The following is a 17,106-nucleotide window of genomic DNA, read 5'->3' on the forward strand; positions in this document are numbered from 1 at the left end:
CTTCCTCTAGCTCATGGTAGTGTGGCACACTGCAGTTGTAGCGACCTGTTGGCAGCCGTGCAAGCTGATGAACGTTAGGAATGACAGCGTAAGTCATTTTAAATCCCCTGGGTGCAGAGTTTTTATACCCACCCGAATGAAACTCCAGCAAAAGAGAGTTATGAACAATAGTAAGTGGGATGAACTGATATTCGCATTTTCTCCACACAAAAAAGTCAGTCTTGTTTTCTGTCACTTGGCTAAGTGTTAGATTATCTAAAGAGCAAGGATCGTAATCGTCCACTTTGAAAAAGTTAAACCTGAACCAAACAGAGTGGCTTTTGGGAACTTTAATGAAGAAAGTACCATCATAGTTTGTGGGATAGCTTGGGATATATTTCTCAAATCCAGGGGAGGTAACAAAGCCCGCAGTGGCGGACAATCTCCTCGATGGCAGAAGAGTGGAGTACGAGACAAATTGTACCATCAACGATGGCATGTAACGAGGGACGTGACCACGAAAAACAAGCTGGATTTCTTTGTTATACAGAGTCTCAACTGCTCCATTCATTAGCAGCACGGGATTGTTCACTGGTTGCAGTTCATCATTCTCACAAACTTCGACTCTCAGGTTACCGACGTCATACACCAGCTGCAACGTCACTGAAGGTCTGCTACTGTCATCAGGGGCTCTAATGGTTCCTTTGCAGAAGATGTTGACCATGCCATTGTCCGTGTTACTCAGGACTTTGAGCGTTGACGGCACGTTTTTTGATACGAGATGAAAAGCAGACGAATTTTTACGACAGAAGGTTGAGTTCACCAAATAGTGCCGTGGCCTCGTCTGACAGAGGACCTGGTTGCAGCTCACTATCGGCAGTGGTGTTGGCTCAAACTTCAAACCAGACGAGTAAGATACCTCCTCTGTGAAATTGGTATGCAAGACTGTTGCATTAAGGGCGTGCTGCAATCTAGGTACTTTAGAGCTGCGACCAGGTGTGTTTGATGTCATGAAACCGGCAGGTGCGAAGGATGCCTGCAGGACAACACCACTGGAGACTTTTGCATGCGGTGTAGCAGGATGTGCCGAATACAACGGTACCTGCGTCAAGTAGCTTGGCAAGATGTCATCTTCGGTTGTATGCCGAATATTGTCCTTGGCAGGGGAAGAAACAGGACCAGCTTCTGTACCTTCATTCTTTGTTGCCGTTTGACGGACATCATAGCTGGGAAGGGGTTGAAAAACACTAGCTTCGGCCAATGTATCCGACGTCTGAATGGACCTTATGGTGGAAAAAGCTGCAGGTCTTGAAGTCATCAAATTGTATGCAGCGACGATAGCGTCACATATAGGTGTTTTATCGTCAGGATGGAATTCTTCGTCGTGTACAGCATTGTCACTCAACTTAGGACCTGACGTTTGATCCTCAAGATTTGCTGAAAACAGCGATTCACCCTGAGACACTGAAGTCACCTTATGACCTTGAGTTTGATCTTCAAGATTGACTGAAAGCACAAATTCACTCTGAGACGATGAAACCACCTTAAGGCCTGTGGTTTGATCCTCAAGGCTGGTTGAACGCACTGGTTGCACCTGCGAGGTTGAAGTCTTTGACTTGCCTCGTGGTGCTGAAACTTGTTTAGTTCCACTCCTCCTCGACATGTCTGTAGGTGGAGCTAGTGAAGACGGGTTGTTCTTTGAGGTGAAGATCGGATACACATATTCAACCTCTGCGACTTTTGATGCATTGAGAAGATGTTGGGAGCCAACGAGAATCACACAGAGCAAGAAGAATTTCCGTTCATGCATTTTGCGACCAATCACAAGCATATTGTTTGTTGTTGCTTGCTGAAGAAAATCGTTTTGACACTGCCTTGACTTTAAAATAAAATGTTCGTATCAGCTCAGTCTGAGTACAATGCTACCAGTGTGATTGCGTCCAAGATGATAGAATGGGACTTGCAAAAACTGCGTGCGCGCATGTCTGTCTGCGCGTCCTCCACAGTATATTTGTCTGCTTGTCTGTCTGTCACGTTTTAAAGTCAAATGAATGACCTAAAACGGTCAATTACTGCTAACTGACTAACCACACCATGATCCACTCTCGCAGTCACACAAAAACTCTCCACCTCCCTCTTCTCGTGAAGCCAAAAGTGTTTTTACAACCAAGTCGGAAAACAAAAATAACTGACAAAATTAAAAACCAGTTAAAGTTTATGAAAAATAAGAACACGCTGAACCGTGTAAAGTTAGAAAACACTTAGCTGCTCTGTAAAAAGTCTTAGTCTGTACAGGCGTTAACACTCCACGTTGTTGTGTCCATGACCCTATTATTCCGATCGTATTCCAATCCATGATTTATACATACTACTGTATTTAGTATATTGCACCCTGGGAGTTTTAGCACTTCCACCCAGCACTCAACCACCATTCACAACCATGTGCCAAACCTGAATAAATATTAAACAGAACACACGAGCTGTGTTGATTCCCTGTTATCACTGATAGCGGACGGATGAAAGATATTACACTGGCGACGAGGATATCCGAGTGAGAACAATGGCTGCTGCTTTACCATCGTTTGAGAAGTTCAACGTCTTCTCTGACGAGCAATCTGCCGGCGTCAGGTGGAGAAGGTGGGTAGCACGTTTCGAAAACTTACTCTGTGCGCTTGACATAACAACAGATGCTCGAAAGAAGGCATTGCTTCTCCATTTTTGTGGTGACGAAGTGTACAACATTGTAGAGTCTTTCAGCGAGGAGAAGAAAGGAGCTGGTGCTACGCGTCAGGTTGAAGGACGAGCAGTACCAAACGAGTATGCGACACTCAGAGACTCATTGACCGAGTATTTTACCCCCAAGAAAAACACTGCATACGAAGTGCTCCGGTTTCGAAAGTCGACCCAACTAGAGGGTGAATCGATAGATACATTCCACACCAGACTGCGAGCACTCGCATCTACATGTGAGTTCCACAACAATGATCAAGAGATACTCACTCAGATTCTACAGGGTTGTCACTCACAACGTCTAAGAAGACGAGATCTGCGTGACAATTTTGACCTAGACCATCTGTTAGCAGAAGCTCGTGCTTTGGAACTTTCTGAGACTCGTGCTGTAGAAATTGAGGGATCAGTCAACGCGCTCTCTATCAACAAGCAGAGAAGATATTCTCAGAGTCGTGGATCACATCACTTTCGCAGTTCACAATCACACTCACAGTCCCACAAGGATGGTCACAAGGATGGTCACAAGGATTTCAAACGCACGCATAACACGGCTTCAAGCAGCAAGACATGCTTCTACTGTGGTGGACAGTTCCCACATAAAGCAGGATGTCCAGCGAAAGGGAAGACATGCAAACTTTGCGCAAAAATCGGACATTTTGCACGTGTCTGTAAAAGCCAAAAAGTCAGACACGTGGTGGTGGAGGATACCACAGTTTCCAGAGAAGTTGGATGTGAGACGTCAAGCGACGAGTCAGTTTTTGCTGTAAAACAGAAGACAGCGATTCATAAGACACCGGTCGTCCATGCGACCATATGCGACACCCAGATACCTTTCATAGTCGACACAGGTGCGACAGTGAATGTTCTTTCCTGGAGCGTTTTCAGCAAATTACGCCCACAAGCAACACTTCACAATCCATGTCCGCTCATCTATGCATTTGGATCCAAGACACCACTTCCGATGAAAGGTTTCTTCATGACTGACATAACTTTTCGCCAAAAGACAGTCAACGCCAAGATATACATTACGGATACAGAAGGTACCGGAAATCTCCTGAGTGCCGAGACAGCCCAGGCACTGAAAATCATCCAGTTTGCTTTTTCGACAAGCTCACCAAAGATCATCGCTGATGACTTTCCTTCACTGTTTAGTGATGGAGTCGGCAAAATCAAGGACGTGAAAGTGAAACTTCACATTGACCAGAACATTCAACCTGTGGCAAAACAACATAGGCGCATTCCATTCCACGTGCGTAAAGATGTTGAAGCCGAACTGGAGAGATTGGAACGTCTCGACATCATTGAACAAGTGCAAGGCCCTACCCCATGGATCAGCCCAGTGGTTGTTGTTCCAAAGAAGACTGGAGGCGTGAGGGTATGCATCGACATGCGAGAAGCAAACAAGGCGATTTCAAGAGAAAAACACCCCATGCCAACAATGGATGATCTTGTAGCAGACCTCAAGGGATCTACTGTCTTCTCAAAACTTGATATGAGAAACGCCTACCACCAGCTGGAACTTGAAGAGAACAGCAGGTACATCACAACGTTCACGACCCATGTTGGACTCAGAAGGTACAAGCGTCTACTTTTTGGTGTCAACGCGGCGTCAGAAATCTTTCAAAACACCATTGCTGGTCTAGCTACCCCAAGGCATTCCCGGCACAAGAAACTTGTCAGATGACATCATCATACATGGCAGATCACAACAAGATCATGACGAAATTCTGCGAATAACTTTACAAAGACTTGAAGAGAACGGTGCCAGACTAAACAAGGAAAAGTGTGTCTTCTCTGTGAATGAACTGACTTTCTTCGGTCATAAGTTTGGCGAGAAAGGAGTGTCTGCAGATCCTGAGAAGGTGAAGACCATCACAAACACGTCCGCACCAGAAAATGTCAGTGAGGTGAGATCATTCCTCGGGATGACACAGTACATGTCAAGATTCATCCCCGGCTATGCTTCAATCACAGAACCCCTCAGGAAGCTGACAAGAAAAGAGACTGTGTGGAAATGGACAAAAGAAGAACAACAAGCGTTCGACAAGCTCAAACACTCGTTGACAAACACTCCTGTCATGTCGTACTTCAGCCAAACGGAAGACACAACAGTCTTGGTTGATGCTAGCCCCATTGGACTTGGAGCTATTCTGATGCAGAAGAACAAGGTCATCTGTTATGCCAGTCGAGCACTGACAGACACAGAACAACGCTACTCACAGACAGACCGAGAGATGTTGGCGGTTGTCTACAGAGTAGAACATTTTCACCTGTATCTTCATGGATCTTCATTCACTGTAGTCACCGATCACAAGCCGCTTCTTGGAATCATGCAAAGCCGGAAGCCGACAACAGCCAGAATTGAGCGGTGGAGGTTGCGACTGATGCCATACAACATGACCCTGATATATCGTCCAGGACGAGATGATCTAAATCCAGCAGACTACATCAGCCGCCACCCCCAACACGGGAAAACGCTGGAGAAGAGTACATAAGGTACGTCACCAGAAACACAATCCCCAAAGCAATGACAATACAGGAAGTGAGAGATGCCACTCAACAGGATGACACACTAGAAAACCTGATGTGTGCAGTTCAGTCAGGACGATGGGACTGCAACTTGACAGAATACGCCCGATTCAAAGATGAACTCTCTGTACATGATGGCGTGATACTACGAGGACACCGACTGATCATTCCCGCAGGTCTCCAACGAAAAGTCGTTGAGATTGCGCATCAGTCTCATCAAGGGATAGTCAAAACCAAGAAACTGATCAGAGAAAAGGTCTGGTTTCCAGGAATCGACAAGATGGTAGAAGAAATCGTGAAGACATGCATCCCGTGTCAAGCATCATACCCTGGCCCATCTGTCCGAGAGCCCGTCATTCCTACCCCTCTTCCCTCAGAACCATGGGTTTCCATAGCAATTGATTTTGCTGGTCCGTTCCCCACAGGTGATTATGTGATGGTTGTCACCGACGAGTACAGCAGATACCCTGAAGCAGAAATCATCACGTCCACATCTGCTGAAGTTGTCATCGCGAAGCTGGACGAGATCTTTGCGAGGCAAGGTTTTCCCCAAACCGTAAAATCGGACAACGGTGCTCCGTTCCAGGGACTAGTGTTCTCCAACTACGCTTCCATGTGTGGTTTTAAGCACCGGAAGGTGACTCCCCTGTGGCCAGAGGCGAACGGCCAAGCTGAACGCTTCATAGAAACATTAAAAGCCAACATTCGAGCTTCAGACGCAGAAAATCTGAACTGGAAAAAGCAACTCCAAATCTTCCTCCGTCTGTACCGAGGGACACCACACAGTGCAACACAGGTCTCTCCCTTTGAGGCGCTACATGGCCGCAAAATGAATATTGGCCTTCCCAACATTGCACCTGTCAACCCCACCCCATGCCCGAATTGCCCACAACGACAACGTCAGCAAGCAGAAGATGGCCTCATATGCCAATATCCACCGTCACACAAGTCCGTCACAACTCCAACCTGGTGATCGGGTGCTGGTGAAGCAGAGAAAGAAGAACACTCTCACAACCCCCTTCCATCCCCGTCCCTACACCTGATGTTTAGAGCTGTCAGTGTTTTCTTCTGTTATTCTCACTGTTATAACCCCGAATCCGTTGCTTTAACGTGCAAAAACTTTCGATACATCCAAAGACCATATTTTTCGACTTCACATGGTTGAAAGTGACGTATCGTGAGCTTTGACACTGCGTTAATGTTGAAGGGGGGTGTAGATTTCGTTATAATTATTAACTGGATTCACCAATGTTTGGTTTTTGTTTTTCGGGCTCCAATACGTGTGGTCTCTTAGATCAGTACTTTTATGTCGGATGTTTTCTTCAGTGCGCAGTTTGTACCCGTGAAGATCGTTGGATACTCTTTGACATCTTTTTTTCACTAACGGCATAACGACCATCTTTGGAATTAACAGGCTATATAGAGCCGAAACATGAAAAATCTAAAATACTGCTTTAAAATGATGTTTATTTTGACCTCTTTCAATGTTTGTGGTAACCTGGGACACCAAAGTGAGCCATGAATTGACCTACAACTACACACAATCTCTACAAAACTACATAAAAAGGAGGTTTCGAGCTCTCTCGAAACAAATCTTAATTTAAAGCGATGTGAAAATTATTTGTGCCTTAGCGTGTACGTAACAGCGCAGAATGTTTCATTTCACCAGGCAGCAAGCAAGAATGGAAGCTAACTTAGTGTATGAAAAAGTTCCATACGCACTTTATTATTTTTAACACAATGTAATTGTTTTGCACGGCTTGCCTGCTTGCTTCAACTTGATTTTGTTCGATACCTTGGTTGTAACAAGGACACCTTCTTGTAAAAAGATGCGTGTGCGTGTGTTTGTGTGTGAAACAACTAAAAACAAAAACAAATTCATAGCAACAAAGCAAATGGTTTGATTTGATAGCTGTTGCTTTTTGGGTCCAGCGGACCATATAGGCCAAATCAGGACCCCAACAAAGCAAATACTACATGGCTTGCTGTGTGATAACAAGAAGTGCGTTGCATAAGCAATACATCTGTAAATTCAGAGATCGTTTCGCAGCAACACATACTTTCTTTGTAGTTATCTTGAGCCCTTGCAAGCGCTCGGTAACGGACCCATTGTCTTGGGTGCGTGCGTGTGTTTGTGAGTCACGTGTAATGTTCGAGCACGTGCTTGATGTTTGTATGTGGATATGCGCGCGCGCGAGCTTGTGTGTGGTTTTTGTGTGTGTACGCGCACGCGTGCGTGTTTGCAAAAGTGTGCACGCGTGTGTATGTGTGTCAAATGTGAACGTATGCATACAGCGCTACGTATCGATAGCACTACTTGTTTTCGTCATTTAGTGTCGATAACGCTACAAAAATAGTGCAAATGACACGTAGTACAAATGAGACGTAGTGTTTACGAGATTCGCCCTTAAATGGGGGAAAACGTTTAGGTCTTCATGAGGGCGTTTCAACACTTTTGAATCAGAGAGAAAAGATGCATAAACAGAAGGAGCTAACATTCTCGTTCCAAAGACACGATCATTGTGGCTGCCGGTGCCCACTTGCAAGCTGTCACATGATTTGCTTCTTGCTGTCAAAACACTCGTCCAAACTCGAAGTGATGCAGTGAATGTTGTCTTTGATGCCATGTCGTTCCAACACGCTCGACGTGTTTTGAACGTCCGCACATTTTCTTATCACTTCCGAGTTCGGACGAGTGTTTTGGCTTGTTTACAGCCTTCCTGTAATTCTAAAATAGCATGATAATGACGTTCTTTGGTGTCGGATTGTGTTCAGCGGAGCTCATTACATTAAGTCAAGTTTTGACTATTAATGTGTTAATATAAACGAGAAATCGAGACTGATGGTGTGTAGAGCGATTCTCAAAAAACTACTCAAAAGATCTTCACTAAACTTTACATACAATATCTTCCAGATGATACCCTCAGACATTTGTTTCCATTTTTTCGATAAGTGTCTTTGAAGACGTCATATGTGGCTTTTCATGAAAATTGAGGCAAAAGTGTGATGACGTCCTTTTTCGACCAAATAGATTGACATTTTGGTTAAGCAATCTTTGTATTTGTTCGGATTTTAGCTTGGAAGCTTAAAAAAAATTTATGAGTTTTTTCATGAAAAATCTCAAAATTCTATTTAAAGGCACAGTCAGCTTCCCGTAAACCATCAGTTTCTGGTCACAGACACTGTCAGGCTTTTACACTCAGTACAAACACCCTTTCGTTTAAACACTCACCGCTTGAGAACATCCTAGGTGCCCTCCGTAAAGAGCGAGCATTTTTCAACGAACTTATTTTTGCGTGGTCAGCCGGATGGTTTGAGAAACAAAATCGGCCGCCTCGTTTTGGCGCTGAAACTAACTTTTAAAATCTTATTAATAAATTGACAGCTTGTAACACAAACATTCTTAAATCATAAAAGAATTCTTTTTTCATCAAGACAAGATCAGTACAATTCGAAGTTTTGACAATTTTAAAAAAGGTAGCCCGGAAGCGCTTCACGCAAGATCGTGTTTCTTGTAGCAGACGAATGTTCTGCATAGCGCTTACTTGTGGGAAGCCAACCACCGCAGATACGTTCGTGTGAATCGCAGCCGTTTGTTGCGTTTTAGATTCAGAGGTACACAATAACGTGCTATTGCAGATACAGCGAGTCGCATTGAAATCACAAACGACTAAATTGTGAAAAAAAGGACATTGGGTCACACGGGTTCACGATGGCTCAGAGGTTAGATAAACCACGCAAACTGGTGTGTGGTTTACGCCAGCTAAATAGCCATTCAAACGAACTGTGTCATTTCATGCAACTAAATGCTATTGCAAGTGTGTTCGATAAGGTTAGAACTGCTTTTTTCATGGGAAGATTTAAATCGTTCTGAAACCATGAGACATACTGGGGCTGTAACATTTCAGTAAAAGATCCAAACCTAATTTCATTATATTCCTTATTACAACCTGAATCCCAACATATATATGAGCCTTTGCCAAAAGGTGCCATTTCGGACCCATGTATTTTTGGAAAGCAAGTGTAATTAACTGGATTACCCCAACATGTTTACATGTATTGTGCTTTGAAAAAGGGAGTTTGATGAATGCTTTTTTTAATGTTTTGAAGCCTGTTGTTGTTGTGAATGTTAAATAAAAAATAAAATGTTTTAAACATACACCAGAAACGGCCCCGAAAAATTTTGGACATTTTGGTGTCCACGGGAAATTTTTGATTTTTCATGGTCTGCATCACTTTATCGGTTTTAATCAGCGTATTTCATACAGTCTAAGCATGCAACTCTTAGTAGAATGTGCAACAATCGTAATTAGAACCAGAATTTACCGAAAACCTCGCCCAGTAAATACCCGGTTATTTTCGAAGGCCTCATGTCCGCAGACCAACTTGTTTACAGATTCGATTTTCGCCGGTCTTGGTGCTTTGAATGGCCGCCATTTTGGATGAAAACGATAGTTTCGTGTTCGAGGAAATAAAAGCAGTGTGTTGCATTTGAGTCAGAATTTGCGAAGTTATTGTATCTAGCAGCTAAAAAGAATCGATGGAGATTAATGTCCGAAAGTAACGTTTGACACATTTTGTTATTTTTGCAATTTTCACAAAGAAGTTTCGCGAGTATTTTTTTCAAAAGCGTGGAAACCACTAGCTTTGCTTCTTTGGCGTTTCCGGTCACCGATTCGATTAAAATCATGGAGACGACGAGCCGTAAAGTTGAGAAAATATTGTACTGTCTGTTCAGGGTAAGGTGTAGATCTATACGTAACGTTTGACACTTTGTAGATCTAATGTTTGACACTTGCCCATAATTCTTCTCCCGACGAATTGAATTAGCTTATATTATCCCATGACCTGCCTCTTTATCTCTGTTAGCTGAGGAGGTGATTATTCTGAATATTCCATCACAACCATATGGATATCCTATGGATATCCTATGGATATCCCATCACAACCGAGTTTCGATCTCAACTGTCATTGGTCATTGTCTTTGATTTCAGAGTACAATTGAATAATTTATGGAGGTCATCTGCATATTCAGAGTTTACAGATGGACTACTTTTTACAATTAGTCAAGTTTTGACTAAATGTTTTAACGTATAGGGGGGAATCGAGACGAGGGTCGTGGTGTGTGCGTGTGTGTGTGTGTGTGTGTGTGTGTGTGTGTGTGTGTAGAGCGATTCAGACTAAACTACTGGACCGATCTTTATGAAATTTGACTTGATAGTTCCTGGGTATGATATCCCCAGACTTTTTTTCTTCATTTTTTCTTATAAATGTCTTTGATGACGTCATATCCGGCTTTTCGTGAAAGTTGAGGCGGCACTGTCACGCTCTCATTTTTCAACCAAATTGGTTGAAATTTTGGTCAAGTAATATTCGACGAAGCCCGGACTTCGGTATTGCATTTCAGCGTGGTGGCTTAAAAATGAATTTATGACTTTGGTCATTAAAACTCTGAAAATTGTAAAAAAAAAAAAAAGTTTTTATAAAACGATACACATTTACGTTCATCTTATTCTCCATTATTTTCTGATTCCAAAAACATATAAATATGTTATATTTGGATTAAAAACAAGCTCAGAAAATTAAAAATATAAAAATTATTATCAAAATTAAATTTTCGAAATCAATTTAAAAACACTTTCATCTTATTCCTTGTCGGTTCCTGAAGAGAGAGAGAGAGAGAGATATATAGAGAGAGAGAGAGAGAGAGAGAGAGAGAGAGAGAGAGAGAGAGAGAGAGAAAGAAAGAAAGAAAGAAAGAGAGAGAGAGAGAGAGAGAGAGTGAGAGAGAGAAAGAGAGAGAGAGAGAATGAGAGAGAGAGAGAGAGTTTGTTTGTTTGTTTGCTTAACGCCCAGCCGACCACGAAGGGCGGCCACACACACACACACACACACACACACACACACACACACACACACACACACACACACAAAACCCGACCGACTGAATATGTAAGTGATCCACGTGTGAAAACCAAAACATAACAGCGCGATGACAGCCAACATTTCTATCCCCGACTGACAAACAGTAACACTGCATGCAAACTGACTTGGGTCAACGATCAAACCAGCACGGCCCGAACTGAATTTGTTGCGCTGCCATTATCGTGCGCAATTCTGGTAAAAATATAAACCCGGTATGCCGAATTGAGTATAACGAAAGTCGATGTCATATACATGATACACAAGGATATTTTAAAATGACTTTCAAAATGTAAAAGCAGATAGCAGACCTTTTTATAAGCAATTTGAATGACTGAATGTCTACATACAAGTCGAATGACGCCGTCCATTATGCTGACAAATGGGAACTAGCTATGCGCATGAATTCATTGACATGAATTTCGACTGCGGAGGCTTTTGGCAAGCTGAAAACAGGCACGGGCAGGTTTTAGTGGAAAAAGTAAGTGTTTTTAATGAAAACGTCGGAGTAATGGGATAAATAGCTTACACACTCCGAGTTCTGATTATCTTGCATATTGTGTAACCTATATACAACTGCTTGCTACTTTTGGAGGCAAATTTGATTGAAGAAAAATTCGATCCTCTGTTTTTGTTAATATCCGTGTTACGATTCAGGACGATACGTTCATATCCGTGCAACGATTTAGGAGGAGACATATATGTCCTTGTAAATATTGTAGCCAAAGCTGAAAAAATGCTTTTGGGTTAGCAGGGGGAAGGAATATTTTCATGAGATTGTTTTAACACCACCCCCCCCCCCCCTCCCCAACATAAAAAAAAATCAAAGTTTTTTTTTTTTAAATTTGGATTTTGCTAGGATTTTACGTACAACTAATTAAAAAAATTCGATTTGATTGAGAACCTTGTTCCAGATGTACATAGACATTAGGTTAAAACTGTATTCTAAATGTCTGTTTGAATATTGTAGTTATTTTTGACATTTTCATTGATTTCATGTCCACTGACTCCATGTAACACGTGACAGGTAGAACGCAGATTTGACCTGTTTTGAACATGATGTTACTTTTTTTGTGGTGCTTTGATGTTCCATAATTACCTAATCTTCAAAATATGAATGTATCCTAAAGGTCTATTTAATATCACAGTTGTCATTTATAACATTTTGAATAATTTCATGTCCACTCACACAGTGTAACATGTGACACGTAGAATGCTGTTATGACTTGCTTTTAACATGTTTTGCTATTGTTTCTGTTTTCATATTCCATAAATAACCTAATCTTTAGATTGTAAATGAAAAGTTAGTGTATGTATAACATTCTGGTTGTTATTTCAAATATTATGAATATTTTCATGTCCATCAATATTTTTGTAACACGTGACACCTACAACAACATGTTTAACTAGTTTGAGCAAACTGTAACAACTTTTAGGGATATTTTTAACATGTGTCAGTGTTTCTGTTGAAGTGTTATATTTTATTTTAGGGTTTATACTTCTTGTGGTTACTTAGCAGAAAGTATCAGTTTTGACTTTTATGATGTTTGAGCGTTTTGCGACATTACGTGACAATGCATTCAAGATTTGGCTCCAAATGTACTTTTAAAGACTGATAATGCTTCTGCAGGGTCTGTTTACTAGAAATAAATCATTACCAGTTGTATGAAATGATATTAATGGCTTCTGTGGTCAGTTTTGTTGCACATGTGGCTTTTCTCAAAATTGGCGTTTTATGGCATATTATCAAACCGTACACATTTCCCAAATGCACAAACCATTCTTTTATTACACAAATGTGTTCATCAAAGACTAATGTATCACTTAAAACACCAAAAAAAATCAACTGAAAAGGTTTAGTTTGTCACAAATGTCCAAGCACCCCCCCAGCACCTTTTGGCAAAGCCTCATATAGATAAGATGTCATGTTTGCTCTAAAACTGTGTTCATAATTTAGTTTCAAGCCGAAATTGACTAAATGACCTGATATCGCTTCACACTACTTATTTTTATTAGGTCTCTAGTGATCTTTTGATATCTTTAAGTGAACGAAAACCGCCGGTACGTCCATCGATCACCGGTGATCGAAATTAAAGGGAAAGATCTGTAGGGATTTAAACTTAAAAATCATTCAAACTTTTAAAGCCCAAACTACCAAAACAGCAACATGGTTTACAAAGTCAGCTGTAGGGTCAGCTTACAATCGGGAAAAGATGTCAAAATCATTTTCACGAGAGAAAAACTTTGAGAAATTCAAATTCACTTTCAAATCTGCGACAGACGGAGCGATAATATCGGGACGATCAGGTGTGCCCACATTTCAGTCTAATTCTATTATCAAGTCAACCTTTCTCACGCAAAAGCAAAAGCACTTGTACTACGATCATCCATAATCACAGTTCTACACACTAGAATAACAAATATCTGCTTAATATCCCTGGAAGTCGCTTCCAAAACGAACAAGATTCGCAAAATGGCGTCATGGTCTTCGTCGTAACCCAGCGGTGTTGCCTAGCTTAATTGCAAATTTATAACGAGTCATCGAGATAATTATCAAAATTGAATGTGTCTTTGAGAGTGAAAGTTTACTATTGTTGTCCTCGGAAACACGAATCCCAAACCGCGATGGTTCTGCAGATCAAACAAACAACCCGATTGTCGTCGACAAGCAACGTTTCACCTTGAGCTCAAAACCACTGACCACTTGGAATTGTCACCTAGGAATATTGGTGTGTTTTTTACCCAGCTTGTTATGAATGAAATCAGTCTCGTACAAATGATCACAACAAAGTTTGTCACATTGCACACCCGTACACGAACACATCGGACCAATTTATAGGCTTCAATTCCCTACTTTTTTTCAGCGTTTATTATTTTATTTATTTCGGTCTTTTTGTGCGTCTTGGTTTAAGGAATTGAGCAAGAAATTCACAAAGAGGAAAGTTGTAAGGAAGCAGATAACGTGACGTAAAACAAAACGCACTTGTTTTTACTATTTCTTCCGTTCTTGGTTTAACTTGTTACACGATTGTATTGCTTATTCCCATGTTGGTCGTAGATCGGATTTCACGAGGTGGTGGTAAATCAGAAGATTCGTCTTGGGACTAACACACCCGGTGGAAAAGGATCATATTGCATGAAAATGAAAATGTGCTATTCCCCTGACAGCACGCGGCAACTGGCGGTAAAATACAGCGTTTATTACGCGCGTGCGCGACGTATAACGCACACGCACTCAGAAGCGTAAAACGATTCAATATAACTAATGTGACTCACGTTCACACACACACACACACACACACACACACACACACACACACACACACACACACACACACACCCACACTCTCTCTCTCTCTCTCATGCGTAATATGATGCAGTAAACTTCATGTAGGAGTCACGTTCTCACGTATTTTCACACACACATCAAATAATGCAGTACTAATTCCCGTGGGAGGCTTGTGCTTATGAAATGTTAGAGAAACACACACACCACAAGGCACCAACTTGTATTCACACACCAGGAATGAAATGTCTCATTACGTCTTCACGTTGTAGGCAGGTTCGACACACACATACGCACACACACACCACAACCAGCCAACCACACACACAAATGGTGCAGTACTACTTCCCGTGGGAGGCGTGTGCTCATGCAATTTAGAGTCACAAACCACAAGGCACCAACACGTACGTTTCAACACTCGCATTCAAACACACACATCTTCACGCACACAAACCACAAGCTACCAACACACATACGCACACACGACCCATACGCTACCAACACACACGCACACACGCTTAAACACACTCATCCTGGTGTTTTGCTTGAGCTGCCAGATTCTCCCTTCCTCACAGACCAAAGCTTCCATTTGGAGACACTAACGCCAAGTTGCAGTTGCTCGAGGTAAATTTTTGTGTTATTTTAACCAAGGTTCCTGTGGCCTAGAGAGCGGCTTTATTTCCTTCTTTTTACATTTGGTCAAGTTTTGACTAAATGTTTTAACGTTGAGGGGGGAATCGAGACGAGACCGATCTTCATGAAACTTTACATGAGAGATCCTGAGTATTGTATCTCCGGACATTTTTTTCGTTTTTTTGATGTCTTTGATGACGTCATATCAGGCTTTTCGTGAAAGTTGAGGCGGCACTGTCAGGCTCTCATTTTTCAACCAAATTGGTTGAAATTTTGGTCAAGTAATCTTCGACGAAACCCGGACTTTGGTATTGCATTTCAGCTTGGAGACTTAAAACTTAATGAGTTTGCTCATTAAAGTTGTCATTAAAATCGATTTTTCGCAAACAGATTTAAAATTGATTGCATCGTATTCTTCATCACATTCTCAATCTACAAATATATACATATGTCATGTTTACTCTTAAAATGTGATCACAATTAACGAAAATAGATTAATTAGTCTTACGATTAAAATTTAAGAAATCGATCCAAAAATGGGCGGGGATGTAGCTCAGTCGGTAGCGCGCTGGATTTGTATCCAGTTGGCCGCTGTCAGCGTAAGTTCGTCCCCACGTTCGGCGAGAGATTTATTTCTTAGAGTCAACTTTGTGTGCAGACTCTCCTCGGTGTCCGAACACCCCCGTGAGTGTGTACACGCAAGCACAAGACCAAGTGCGCACGAAAAAGACCCTGTAATCCATGCCAGAGTTCGGTGGGTTATAGAAACACAAAAATACCCAGCATGCTTCCTCCGAAAACGGCGTATGGCTGCCTAAATGGCGGGGTAAAAAAACGGTCATACACGTAAAATTCCACTCGTGCTTTGTACGTGGGAGTTTCAGCCCACGAACGCAGAAAAAGAATAAGACGAAGATTCAAAAATGATTTCATCTTATTCTTTATCATTTCCTGAATCCAAAAACATATAGATATGATAGGTTGTATTCAAAACAAGCTCCAAAAGTTAACAAGAATAAAGAAAAGCGCGCTTCCCTGCTAAGCACAATACGCTACCGTTTTGCACGTGGGAGGTGAGCGATTTCCTTCCCGCGGGGATTGACGAAGCTGTACTGTCTTGGTGAAAAAATACAGCGCGTTCAGTTTCATTCCGTGAGTTCGACAGCTTGACTCTAAATGTAGTAATTTCGCCTTACGCGACTTCTTTCCCCCTGCATGCTATTGTGTTTGTTTGTTTGTTTGCTTAACGTTCAGCCGACCACAAAGGGCCATATCAGGGCGGTACTGCTTTGACATATAACGTGCGCCACACACAAGACAGAAGTCGCAGCACAGGCTTCATGTCTCAACCAGTCACATTATTCTGACACCGGACCAACCAGTCCTAGCACTAACCCCATAGTGCCAGACGCCAGGCGGAGCAGCCACTAGATTGTCAATTTTAAAGTCTCAGGTATGACCCGGCGCGGGCGCGAATTTGCGATTCCTAAACGCCCCACTGAACGACTGACGTCACATGTCGCTTCGGTCTTTTCCGTAGGAACACCGCGTGTACATAATACACACTTCGATCGCGTAGCACTGCCATTGCACATTTTCGCAACGAAAACCGTGCCACTGTTTCATTCATCTTGGTGTGTTAAATCTGAAAGCAATAAGTGAACGAACAATTGAAAACATATCACGTTACTAAACAGTAGCTCAGTACGTGTTTCAGTGTGACGTGGAAGTGTTCAAATATCTGCTGTATCAGGCAGGCCGATTTGGTTTCACCTGAACGACTGCGAGAGGCGAGCGCAAACCGTTGTGTTGTTCAGAAATGGTGTTCCCTTTGATAATTTAGTGGACATTTAACTTCAAATGCAACCTTTCTTAGCCGTAGAGTTGGTAACAGAACATTCATGCGCGAGAAACGCCACATACGACGGAGTAACCCTGAAATGCCTTCACTTTTGTAGCCCTGTCTGTCAGTTGCTGTCGTAGCCTAGTGGTTTGTGCTCCAGCTTGAAGGTCAGCTGACTCGGGTT

This window comes from Littorina saxatilis, linkage group LG3 (genome assembly GCF_037325665.1).
Source record: "Littorina saxatilis isolate snail1 linkage group LG3, US_GU_Lsax_2.0, whole genome shotgun sequence".
NCBI classification, from domain to species: Eukaryota; Metazoa; Mollusca; class Gastropoda; order Littorinimorpha; family Littorinidae; genus Littorina; species Littorina saxatilis.